Raw genomic sequence first — 13,518 nt, forward strand, 5'->3', positions numbered from 1 at the left:
CAAACACCTCTGTTTTTTGCCCCACACCTCCGTTTTCTCACCCCACCCCCAAACCTCCGTTTTTTGCTCCCCACCTCCGTGTCCAGTCAGAAAGACACACAGACACACTACTTACTAGAAAGCTGTAATCGGCAGGGAGATGCAATGCTGCAGCTTCTGCTGATGCTGCTGGAGAAGCCCCATGTGACCAGACCAAGGCTCGGGAGCGTGCACATGCCAGTGGAACGCATGTGAATATGCATATGCGTTCCACTGACATCGGCAGTCATTAAGTGAACCCCTGAGCCAAATCTTTGCTGATCGATCATAGGAGAATGGATTGATCAGCAACCTAGCTAATTAATTGTCAGTGTTTGGATTGTACTGATGCACATATAAAACATTTTTTTACAAATTTAAAACGGAGCTTGGACTGCTGCTTTAAAACACTTTTAATTAGTGTCCTACTGTGTTTAAAAAGTGGCAAAATAATAATATCATTTCTTAGCTGTGACCATATAACTGATCATTTAAGATGAGCAAACATAATTTAGGGTATCTACTTGAACTCAGTCTATATTTTTTTATTTGTTTTGCATTTATTATTGCTATTATTATCTTCTATATATGTACCTTCAACCATTTTCCTTGACTTGTTAATACTCCTCTACTCTGAAGATATATAGAGCTTCACAGTAGACATAAATACCGATTTTACTCTGGTTTTTATGATGACCTACATAACATCTGTCCATGCCTACTACAGCACACAAAGCGCCACCCCATTCCCCCCAGATAACTGATGCATTAAAAAAAACTGCCAAGTATACATATTTAAAATATATATTTTTTAACTTGTAATGTCCCCTTGATGATAAAATGCAATGTGCCCTAATAATAAGATGTTTTGGATGATATTTACAGTATTGTTTTTATATAATCTGTTTCAGAATAAGACTGTTTATGGAACCACCACTTCCACTAGCAAAGTATAACACCTCAAGATTTTCCTTTGCTATCCTTAGGAAAACAATATACTGTAATGCTGTCATAATTATTTTTCACAGGGTGCAGGGGTAAAAATGTCACGTTAATATATCTTGATGAAGTCAATTGCATTAAGTTTAAGTACAGTGTTCTTCTGAAATATAGAATATCCTGTTATTACTCTGTCTCAGCAAGGCTTTCATTGTACTATAACTCACTAATAGCTACAATATTAAAGCCTTGTAACGTTGTCGTTATTGTAACTAGTTCATGAATTGTATTTTTCAGCTCATGATCATTTGTGTGTAACCTTATAAATGATGTTACAACCTTTCCTTTTTGTCCTAGCTATCTTTCCTAAATCACTCCCCCTCCTTATGTTTATTATTCAGAAATATTGTTGAACAACTACTGTATTGTTGCTGCGTTACAAAATGTAAAGTAGTTTGAGGATTAGAAGTTATTAATAACTTGTCACTCACATAGATACTGTATATAATTTAAATGTCAACACCATAAATTAATATTCACAAATTTGTGTGTGTAAGCATTCAGCTGAATTTTCGACACAGAGACTGCTTCCCTTGATTTCGTTGGATGCATTATGATAACGCCTACAGTAGCTCTTCCATGAGCTAGCTGAGATGAGGTGGGTATCACAAATGAATATCCTACCATCCAATATTTTCCTCCTTCTTGGACCACTCCTTGCCTCTTTTATTTGCCAGGAGACTCTCTCCTCTTTTCTAACAAAGCACATCTCTCCTGTATTCCAGCGCCCAGTTCAACCCTTGTTCTTTCCTAACTCCTTGATGGCCCCTCTATGCTCAGCCTTTATCTGTACTGTACTTACCATCTCTCTCCCACCTTATGGGTCCTCTGTCGCTGCTTACATACCAGCAGCTGTGTGTCCCCCATTTATATGCCAGCACTTTTGTGTGTTAATCTGGCTTTCACTGGTTGTGTGTGCATTTTTGTGTGTATCTTGCGGTCAATGTGTGTGTGATTATGTGTGTGCCATTGTGTGTATGTCTGTCAATTTATGCAAGTGTGTGTGTGTGTGTGTGTGTGTGTGTGTGTGTGTGTGTGTGTGTGTGTGTGTGTGTGTGTGTGTGCTGGAGACCTACTGGAAACCATTGGAAACCATCTGTCAGGGATAGTTGGGATACAAATACAAGACATTCCTACAGCTCCCATTGACTTGCACTGAAATGAAGGCATCATTTTCAGGGAGACAGAAACAGGATCTGATATTTTGATATACATACGTAGAGTGGGTCAGTATGCCTGGGGGAGAAGGAGGGAATAAGTGAGTAGCAGAGTTTGATGGGTTGTATGTGTAGTGTACAGTATGTATAATTTTATTGATTTAGCCCTAACCATGTATGCATCTCTTTATAACATTACAATAGGAGGTACATAATGTACATTAGAAACAATGGGAATAAGTTAAACAGGTAAATGACAACAAAAGGCAAAAGGAGACCCTGTCCCAAAGAGCTTACAAAGGACATGTTATGTTGGGAGGCTTACAGATATATTAAGAGTAAAAAGTGCAATTTTAGATGTTTGAAGTAGAGGTGTAAAACATTTAATGAGATGCTTCTTTTTAGGGGGAATTTTCAGCCGGGATTGGAATGAGGAAAGTGAAGGTGCTTGATGAATATTGAGTGGAAGAGTGTTCCATAGGTAGTGAAAGATTAGTGAAAGGTTTAAGATGGGAGAGGGCTGCTGAGGTAACCGGTGCAAAGATGAGACAACCTCGGGTAGAGCATAAGACGAGTCGATGTGTAACGAGAGATACATGGAGAGGAGATATATAGAAGTGGAGAGGAGTGTAGAGACTTACAAATAATTAGAAGAATTTTGTAGTTTATAAGGAAATTAATTGGAAGCCTGAATAGAGAGAAAGGCGTGCATTAGTGTTCTAGTGGTAGTGGAATATAAGATGGGGCATATCTTATTAATGTTGCAAGGGAAAAAGCTGCAAGATTTAGTAACAGCATTTATATGTGGGGAGAAGGAAAAGGCGGAGTCCCCTAGGCAGAATGCCTGTGAGACTGCATGGATAGTATTGTTAAGAATTGTAATTTAGAAGGGAACATGGGGCATCCAGACAGAGAGATAGCTGATAGGCACTCTGCCATTCACTTGCAATGTTTTGATTTAAAAGTGCTGTAGTTAAGCATAATATTGATTTAACTATATATATGATATTAAAAAAATAATATATACTTACCCTATTTCCTCAATTCTAAGACGCACCTTTTTTTCGATTTTCACGTGCCTGAAATCGGGGTGCGTCTTAGAATCTATGTATTAACAGTACTAACCACCTCTTTCACTTACCATGTTTCAGGAGAGGTCCCATGTCAGCGGAGGACGAAGTGTGCGGCGGCAGGAGAGGACCCACGTCTGCAGGTGAATGAAGAAAAGAAGACAGCGGGCATGCGGTGGCAGAGGCGGCTAATAGATCTTAATAGCAGGAGCAGAGCGGCATAGGGGAATGGCTTGGGAGGTGCACACTGTAACACCGGAAGTTGACCGGTGTCTGACTTCCGGTTACAGTGTGCTCCTCCCCAGCCGTTCTCCTATGCCACTCTGCTCCTGCTCAGCAGCTCTCCTGCTATTATGATCTCCTGCCGCCGCATCCCACTGCACACCCGCTGTCTTCTTATCTTCATTCACCTGCAGACTTTGGACCGGTTCTGCCGCCGCACACCCACCGCACGCCCTCATGCTGTCCATCTTCAACCATCTGCGGACGTGGTACCTTCATGCCGCCACCGCCCGATTCATCCTCCGCTGACAGTGACCTCTCCTGAAACATGGTAAGTTTAAAAGTAATTTTCCTCGAATGTAAGTGCCAAATCGATGGTGTGTCTTACAATTGAAGGCGTCTTACAATCGAGGAAATACGGTATATATATATATTATTTTTTAAATATCATATATATATTTAAATCTATATATATATATATATATATATATATATATATATATATATATATATATATATATATATATAATACAATATTATCCATTCAGTTAAAAAAATAAATATATATATATATATATATATATGTAAAAAAAAAAACAAATTGGAGTAGCGCCTTAGGAAGCTTGATAAGGATAAATCAGCTGTGTAAATCAGATAGAGTTAACAAGGCTATTGACCAAAGAATCCCCAAAAGGGCGAATTTGTGATAAAAACAACTGAAATCTATAGCAAAAATAAAAATATGAAACATAAAAAATAAAATAAAAACCAGATGTCAGTTGAAATTTAATTTTTTTTACTTAGTCCACTGGAGTTTTGCTGTCCGTATATAAGGATCACCAAATCCCAAGGATATCTGCAGAAAACAAGAAGAAAAAACAGGCGCACTCCTAGTGTGATAAAGTATAAAACAGTATTTATGGGATTGTAAAATATAAAAAGCGCACTCACAAACAGAGTAAAAATAACAGCATTTATGAGATATACTCAATCACCTTGAAGATGTGAAGGGAATGTATCAGCCTGTCCCGTTGGTGCCACCTCTGGTGTATCCGTTGGTTCAGCAAGGTGCACTGGAGCCACCGCAGCCAGATGATGTAATATCAGCAACACAGTGTAAGGAATCCGCTCCTCGGTTTAATGTTTGCCTTACCTTGCAGATTGTGCAGTCCCGGAACACTTCCCCTGATATTTACTGCAGCCTGGATTCACTCACCAAAGCAATACTGCCACACGCCCCTTCTGCCATTGGTTCTCTGACCTTTAAGTGTTGCCTTCCCACAATGCTCCCTGCCGAGCATAGTCCTTCCTGGATGTCTCTGTGTTCTGCCATAAGCCTTGTCTTGTCTGTCTCCTTGGTTCCTGAGACCGGCTGCTAGTGTCACGCAGCGGTCTGTTCCTGTGCTGAAGCGGAGTACTCTCCTTGTTGTCTTCAGCTCCCTGATTCCTGTGACCGGCTGCTAGTCTCATGCAGCGGTCAGTTCCTGTTTCCTGTGCTGAAGCTGAGTACTCTCCTTGTTACTTCAGCTCCTTGTTTCCTGTGACCGGCTGCTATATTCATGCAGCGGTCTGTTCCTGGTTTCCTGCACTGAAGCGGAGGTTTCCCTGTGTATCTTCAGCTTCCTGGTTCCTGGGGCCTACTCTTTCCCTAATCTAGAGAAGCCGTGTCCTGGTTCCTGCGCTGAAACGGAGGATTCCCCAGCCCGCTCAGAACTCTTGCGCTGAAGCACTGGTTTACCAGTGCAGCTAGGCGGTGTGCTACTCTGGTCTGTCTACCATCTCCTGAGACCAGTACCATGGGCCATGGTCACCGCACGCGCAGAGGCCACTCCCGCGCTCCTAAGCTGAAGCGGGGCTCTCATGACTACCTGTTGCCGAACTCCTGCTTGAACAACGTTTACCCTGATGTCTCCAGTCCTGACCCTGGCGTGTCCACCGACGATGCTGTCTTCTCCTATCTTGATCCTGCTACGTACGACTACGAACTGCGCAATCCGGATCAGCCTGCGCGGTCTAAGGTCGGTACTTTTACAACCCCACCTCAGCCACGCGGTCCGACCAAGGTTTGTGGCGAGCACAGTCGTGACACACGGTTAGAGACTCCCTCCAGATACACCTCCCACAGCTCTCACTGCTCACCAGCAGGCAACTGCAAAACCAGAAGCGACAGCAGTCCCAAGCAAAATAGCAACAGCTCCAAGGTACTCTCTCCGTACGTGCAGTAATGTCAGCCACAAAATAGCCTCTTTGGGAAACGCCCTACGTGTTTCGTCACTAAGGACTTCGTCAGGGGTGAATTCAATGGTCAAAAAGGGTGTCCTTTATATCACCTTTACTATTGTGATTGGCCAGTCCGGATGGTGGGCGGGTACTTTCAATTTCACAAATTTAACCCTGTTTCATTGCTGGACAACATTATACATGACAATCATAAAGCACTAGAGCCTATTTTTAAGCAGTTTAAACATATTCCTACTAACAAATGAAAACAAATAGCTAGATGAATGAACAACATACAAATAATAAATCTTAAAAGGACAGAGATGAAATATTGGATACATCCAAAAATAACCTATATATAGAAGTAAAAGAATAACACATTAAATAAGCACAGAAAAATCTCATTGGAGCAACACACAAGCATAATAAAAATCATAAGAAAAATGCATGATCTCTGCATAAAAAAAAACGGGGGGGGAGGGGAAAGTAAAATGAAAAAACGGGGGGAAAAGAGTTGGGAAATGGAACAGGGAATGGAAAAAGGGGAAGGGGGTGAAGGAAAAAGGGGAGGGAAAGAGAAATATGGAAAGGAAGGAATAACAATAAAATACATAATATAGGGGATAAAATAACATTTTTAGCCTACAGCACCTGGTATTCCCTGGCGGTCTCCCATCCAAGTACTAACCAGGCCCAACCCTGTTTAGCTTCTGAGATCAGACAAGATCGGGAACATTCAGGGTGGTGTGGCCATAGGCAAATTGTATACCAAATAATATATCATTAATAACCATTAGAATAATCATAGACTGGAGAAAGCAGAATCAGAGACAGAAAGAACCTCAGGACCGATGGGGGCCACAACTCCCCAAAAACGTACAAAAAACTTTTGTGTCAAAGTATGTGTAATCATAGGCATAGACCTAATATGTCTATACTATTAATTAATAATAATGATATTAATAATAAATGCACTTTCCACCTGTTATGTCTATATGGGCCAAAGGAGCACCTATAGTAAAACCAACCAAACTGAGATGAGACAACTATCAATGAGGGGACAGGAAACCCCATCCAAACCAGACCTCAGAGATGTACCTCAAAACATGTTGGTACCATAACACTAAACAACAGTGCCAACATCAATATGATCATTCAATCCACACGGATGTAATGTACCTAGTACATACATCCAATATGTCTCACGCGTACATAATTTCTTAAATCTATCACCTCCCAATATAGTAGAAGGAATTGATTCAATACCCATAACTGACAAACTACATGGATTTTTATTATGTTTACTAATGTAGTGTCGTGATAAACTGTGCATGATAAACCCACGTATGACATTTCTCCTGTGTTTTAGGAACCATGTGCCTAAAGTTCTTGATGTTCTACCAATATATTGGAGACCACATTCACATGATATAAGATATATCACAAATGTACTTAGGCAATCGATGTAATCATTAACCTTATAAGTTATACCATTTGAAAATGATGTAAATGCATCTTTTTTATTTATGTGTCTACAGGTAATGCAACGATTCCTATCACATGAAAAATTGCCCTTATCTCTCATTTTGGTATTTTTATTTCTGTTTTCATTACAAAAGTTGGTAGTAGAATCCTTCAGCCTACTGGGGGCAATGATGGTCTTTAGAGATCTTGCTTTTTTTAAAATTATGGGTACATGAACAGGCATCAGAGGCCCAATAATCGGATCACTTCGAATAATTCCCCAATGTTTCTTAAACACATTTTTTATACTGTAAGCTGAATGATTGTACTGAGTAATAAATGTGGGAGTGGACTGATAACTTATTTTCGCATTTTTTCGCGACATAGTTTTTGTCTTGGAATTCATCAGTAGGTCAACCTGATCTGATGTTTCAGCATCCTTAAATGCTTGTTCAACTATTTGCATATTATAGCCTTTCTCCTGGAATTTATCCATCAAGAAATGACCTTGATGTTTAAAGTCCAGGTCCCTCGAGCAATTGCGCCGTATTCTGTAGAACTGGCTCTTAGGCACATTATTTAGCCATTTTTTGTAGTGATTACTACTATATTAGAGAAAGCTGTTTGCTGACACTGGTTTAAAATGAGTTTTGCTTTGAATTGTCATATCACTCATATCAATAAACAAATCAAGATCTAGGAATGTAATCGCATCCTGGCTGATGATGTGTGTAAATTTAAGTCCCATCAAATTATCATTGAAAGAAGTAAGTATGTGATCTAATACGTGACTCTCCCCATCCCAAATAATAAGGATATCATCAATGAAGCGACCATAGAATACCAAGCCCGCCCCCAGCCACGCGTTCCCCCAAACATGGAGGTCCTCCCACAACCCCATGAAGAGGTTGGCAAAACTGGGAGCAAACTTGGTACCCATGGCCGTTCCACACACCTGTAGATAAAATGTGTTGTCAAAAAGAAAATTATTGTGACATAAAATAAATCTAATGCAGGATAGAATAAACTCACGTTGTGCCGGGTGTAGTGATGTGTCTTTAGTAAGTTTGTCAGTTATGGGTATTGAATCCATTCCTTCTACTATATTGGGAGGTGATAGATTTAAGAAATTATGTACGCGTGAGACATATTGGATGTATGTACTAGGTACATTACATCCGTGTGGATTGAATGATCATATTGATGTTAGCACTGTTGTTTAGTGTTATGGTACCAACATGTTTTGAGGTACATCTCTGAGGTCTGGTTTGGATGGGTTTTCCTGTCCCCTCATTGATAGTTGTCTCATCTCAGTTTGGTTGGTTTTACTATAGGTGCTCCTTTGGCCCATATAGACATAACAGGTGGAAAGTGCATTTATTATTAATATCATTATTATTAATTAATAGTATAGACATATTAGGTCTATGCCTATGATTACACATACTTTGACACAAAGGTTTTTTGTACGTTTTTGGGGAGTTGTGGCCCCCATCAGTCCTGAGGTTCTTTCTGTCTCTGATTCTGCTTTCTCCAGTCTATGATAATTCTAATGGTTATTAATGATATATTATTTGGTATATAATTTGCCAATGGCCACACCACCTTGAATGTTCACGATCTTGTCTGATCTCAGAAGCTAAACAGGGTTGGGCCTGGTTAGTACTTGGATGGGAGACCGCCTGGGAATACCAGGTGCTGTAGGCTAAAAAATTTATTTTATCCCCTATATTATGTATTTTATTGTTATTCCTTCCTTTCCATATTTCTCTTTCCCCTCCCCTTTTTCCTTCACCCCCTTCCCCTTTTTCCATTCCCTGTTCCATTTCTAATGGTTATTAATCATATATTATTTGGTATATAATTTGCCTGCGGCCACACCGCTCTGAATGTGCCCGATCTTGTCTAATCTTAGAAGCTAAGCCTTTTTCCATTCCCTGTTCCATTTCCCACCTCCCTTCCCCCCTCTTTTCCCCCCGTTTTTTCATTTTACTTCCCCTCCCCCCCTTTTTTTATTTTTTATTCACAGGTTATGCATTTCTCTTATGATTTTTATTATGCTTGTGTGTTGCTCCAATGAGATTTTTCTGTGCTTATTTAATGCGTTATTCTTTTACTTCTATATTTAGGTTATTTTTGGATGTATCCAATATTTCATCTCTGTCCTTTTAAGATTTATTATTTGTATGTTGTTCATTCATCTAGCTATTTGTTTTCATTTGTTAGTAGGAATATGTTTAAACTGCTTAAAAATAGGCTCTAGTGCTTTATGATTGTCATGTATAATGTTGTCCAGCAATGAAACAGGGTTAAATTTGTGAAATTGAAAGTACCCGCCCACCATCCGGACTGGCCAATCACAACACAAAGGTGATATAAAGGACACCCCTTTTGACCATTGAATTCACCCCTGACGAAGTCCTTAGTGACGAAACGCGTAGGGCGTTTCCCAAAGCGGCGAGTTTGTGGCTGACATTACTGCACGGACGGAGAGAGTACCTTGGAGCTGTTGCTATTTTGCTTGGGACTGCTGTCGCTTCCGGTTTTGCAGTTGCCTGCTGGTGAGCAGTGAGAGCTGTGGGAGGTGTATCTGGAGGAAGTCTCTGACCGTGTTGCTGATATTACATCATCTGGCTGCGGTGGCTCCAGTGCACCTTGCTGAACCAACGGATACACCAGAGGTGGCACCAATGGGACAGCCTGATACATTCCCTTCACAGCTTCAAGGTGATTGAGTATATCTCATAAATGCTATTATTTTTACTCTGTTTGTGAGTGCGCTTTTTATATTTTACAATCCCATAAATACTGTTTTATACTTTATCACACTAGGAGTGCGCCTGTTTTTTCTTCTTGTTTTCTGCATATATATATATATGTAGCCATGTATAAAAATGGTATACAGCTCTGTCTCATGCTGGCAGTAAACCTGGTAAGTAAGCAGGGTTGCCAGCAACAATCATGGAGGTTTGCCCTTACACCCTGGTGAGGTGTCATATGTACACAAGGGAAGTGACAACATGCTCTGTGTCCACTATTAGTGACACAGAGGTGAGGCTGTTTCTGAGTCTATATAAGACACAGCACTGTCAAAAGTTAGGAGTTCAACTTATGAGGAGTGTCTGCAGCAGGTCAAAGCTGTCAGATTCAAGTGAAAGCTGACTACACACTGTGTTCAGGGACCTGACACAGATGGGGATCTCCCTTAGGGGAGAGGTGAGCCAACTCTATTGAGAGAGGAGGAACTTCTGAGAGGGATGTACTCCAACAGGATGAGCGGCTAGTACGACCGCGATGAGGGGGCAAGTATATTTGGGTCTTTTAATGTGGGGGCATGCGTGGTCTATGGCAGATATAAGGCAATAGAATGTTACATCCAACTAGTTTCGTAGAATTAACTACTTCTTCAGGGTAGTTAATTCTACGAAACTAGTTGGATGTAACATTCTATTGCCTTATATCTGCTTACATTGGCCTTTGTCTATGCATTGGCCTGTCCTGTTTTTATTTCATCCTGTGTGCTGTTTTGGACACTTGTGAGAGACTTTGTAAGACTGTTCAAACTTCCCTATTGAATCCACCACTGCTGTGTAGACAGTGACGTCATTACACAGCGTCCCGTGACGGAGCGGCATCGTGGCACGCTGAGGGCACCCCAGCAAGCTGCGTTTTAACCTCTGTGCAGAGGATACACCTGCCGAGGTACAGGAGCAGCTTCATATCGGCCAGGAAGCAGGAGCGATTTCACCGAGCCCCAGTACCAGCTGCTGAACCTGGCTGCATGAAGGGAAATCCCCTTGGGAGTGAAAGACTGACGTCCTGCCCCAGAATCAACTGAGCTGCATCAGCAGAGGGAAGCAAGCACCCGATTCTACAGTTAACAGCTGCCGAGTGGTAAACAGTGTGATACACACTACATGCCTTTTACCAACTTTTTTCATGTACGCAGATATATTACCCCCTTTTTAATTCTATAATATATTGTTGAATTTGCTTCACTATTTGGCGTTGTGCGCTGTTTTCTTTTGTTTCCATAGGATAGAGCTGCCTCCAGGGCAGAGTCCAAGTATGAGAGCCACGTTTCTGTGCAAAGAGAGTAAGACAAGAACAAGAGGAGAGGGAAGAATAGAGGACGAGATGTGCAGTAAGGAGTTAAAGGAGCTATATTAAAGGCAGAAAATGTGTTATTGAGAAATGATGTTGCAGGAAAGAGAGGGAAAACAAAGCTGAGCATATTGAGGGATGGTATAGCACGCAAAGTGAGTGTGGTGATAGTGAGCAATCAGGTAAAAGTATAGAGAGAGACTATGGTAGATGAAAGTGGGAGATGGTTGTGGTGCAGGCTAACAAGTGTAGAATATTAGTGTAGAGAAGGTTCAAACTGAATGCTAAACAATCACATGACCCCCACCCCCAATAAAACAACCTAATTACCCATTACAGACCAGACAATTAGCTGACATTTTGAGGTAAAACAGATTAACTCTATACTAGATAAACAGACAGGTCATGAAATGGGGGAATATAGCAGTCCACAAGGGTTAACAGACAATTCTATTCAAGATAAACAGACATGTCTTGCAATGGTGAGATAAATCAGTCCACGTTGAATGAGTGCTTGAGGTTAGTGTAGACATATATTGCTTCACAAAACAATTGTACCTGTTGCAGAATAGTCACCAATAAACATAATGTCCTATATGAGACAGTCTTCTCTTTTCCGGGAAATTAAATATGACAGCCCATTTTATGAGCTAATTTGATACCAATCTCCACATGCTGATTATCCGATCTTTAGTGAGCTATAAAAATACAGCTGCAGCGGTCTTTATTATAAAATTTACCCGGGTACATTATTGTGATCCCGCATGGTGGACCTAAGATGGACCCGAGATGTTCAGTTGCAGGCTACGAGACACACCGGAGTAACACCGCAGGGCTCCCTGCTGTGTGAATGCCACCGTAGTCTGCCTTTCTGTAAAAGATGCGCAGTAAGAGGCTGAATCAGTCACTTTAACTATGCACCTCTCACAGGCGATCGCGGGGGTTTTATTAACATTCTAACATTACACTAATGTAGCAGAGGGGATCTCCAGAGCTGAACCGCATTTATTTTAGGTCCGGGGACCCCCTACTTACAGGCCCCGTTATGGGGTGCCGGTATCCCCATGTTAAAATCCTGTGGGTCACGTGACCGTGGGAGCTAAACAATACAGAGGGACACCGGCACCCCATAACGGCACCTGTATCTTGGGAAGTGTGGGGGTCCCCGAGGCTGAAATCAACTTTGTTCAGCTCAGGAGACCCCCTGCTCCCGCACAATAGTATCAAACCCCCCCCTCCAAATAAAAAAATCCTTACCTTAGCGGGTAGCTGTTAAGGTAATGAATCTGCTTACATTTTATTTTTATTCATAGTGTGCGTGAGCAGGGGGTCTCCTGAGCTGAATAAAGTTGATTTCAGCCTCGAGGAACCCCTACTTCCCGAGTTACAGGCCCCTGTATGGGGTGCCGGTATCCCCATATTAAAATCCACGTGGGATGTAAACAAAGCAGAGGGATACCGGCACCCCATAATGGAGCCTGTATCTCGGGAAGTAGGGGGTCTTCAAGGAAGGTACTTGAAGGTACAAAGGATGATTACTGTTTTGGAACCTGTGACGTAACAGCTCTATATACAAGTATAAATCATAAGTGATAGAAGCTGTAAAGGAATTTGTTGATCATGACAGTGAGATGTTGAAGGAACAAGCGGATTTCATTATTAAAAGTATTAATTATATTTTGACCAATAATTATTTTTGGTTTAATGACCGCTATTATGTCCAGATCTGTGGAGCAGCCATGGGGCCTAGATTCGCCCCGAGCTATGCAAATTTATTCCTGGGCCTATGGGAGGAGAGGCATGTGTGAGTTGGCAAGATGCTCGGTGCGGGTCTAGTCCTCTGGTACAGATTTATTGATGATATCATCTTTATATGGAACGGGAAGGAGTCAGCAGCTTTGGAATTTATTGAACAGTTGAATAACAATGAGATGAACCTCAGGTTTACACACAGCATCAGTAAACAAAAGATTACATTTCTAGATCTTAATCTCTTTTTATATGAGGGGAATGTCAACTGCAAAACCTATTTTAAATCGGTTCATCGTAATACATATATTCACCGAAACAGCTGCCATTTAAAGAAATGGTTGGAGAATATCGCTAAGGGACAAGTAAGTAGAAGTATAGGCTAAAGCAGTAAAATTCAGGGCATTATTGAAAACCCTGCTCTCTGATTGGTTAAAATTCCGGGCTTTATCCACAGTAATGCCCTGAATTTCAGCAGTTTGCAAAATGCAGTTTTCAATCTGTTTATTACAGTA

The 13,518-nt window shown here is 41.1% G+C and overlaps 1 non-coding gene and 1 pseudogene across 1 annotated transcript; one reads left to right on the top strand and one right to left on the bottom strand.

Moving 5' to 3' along the window:
* Positions 1-6,325: 6,325 nt before the first annotated feature.
* On the bottom strand, positions 6,326-6,444 carry LOC142491797 (5S ribosomal RNA). The gene has a single exon (XR_012800547.1). It is a non-coding gene; the product is annotated as a 5S ribosomal RNA (ribosomal RNA).
* A 2,294-nt stretch (positions 6,445-8,738) lies between these two features.
* On the top strand, positions 8,739-8,857 carry LOC142491819 (5S ribosomal RNA; annotated as a pseudogene).
* The last annotated feature ends 4,661 nt before the right edge of the window (positions 8,858-13,518 follow it).

The sequence above is a fragment of the Ascaphus truei genome, chromosome 3 (assembly GCF_040206685.1).
Source record: "Ascaphus truei isolate aAscTru1 chromosome 3, aAscTru1.hap1, whole genome shotgun sequence".
Classification (NCBI taxonomy): Eukaryota; Metazoa; Chordata; class Amphibia; order Anura; family Ascaphidae; genus Ascaphus; species Ascaphus truei.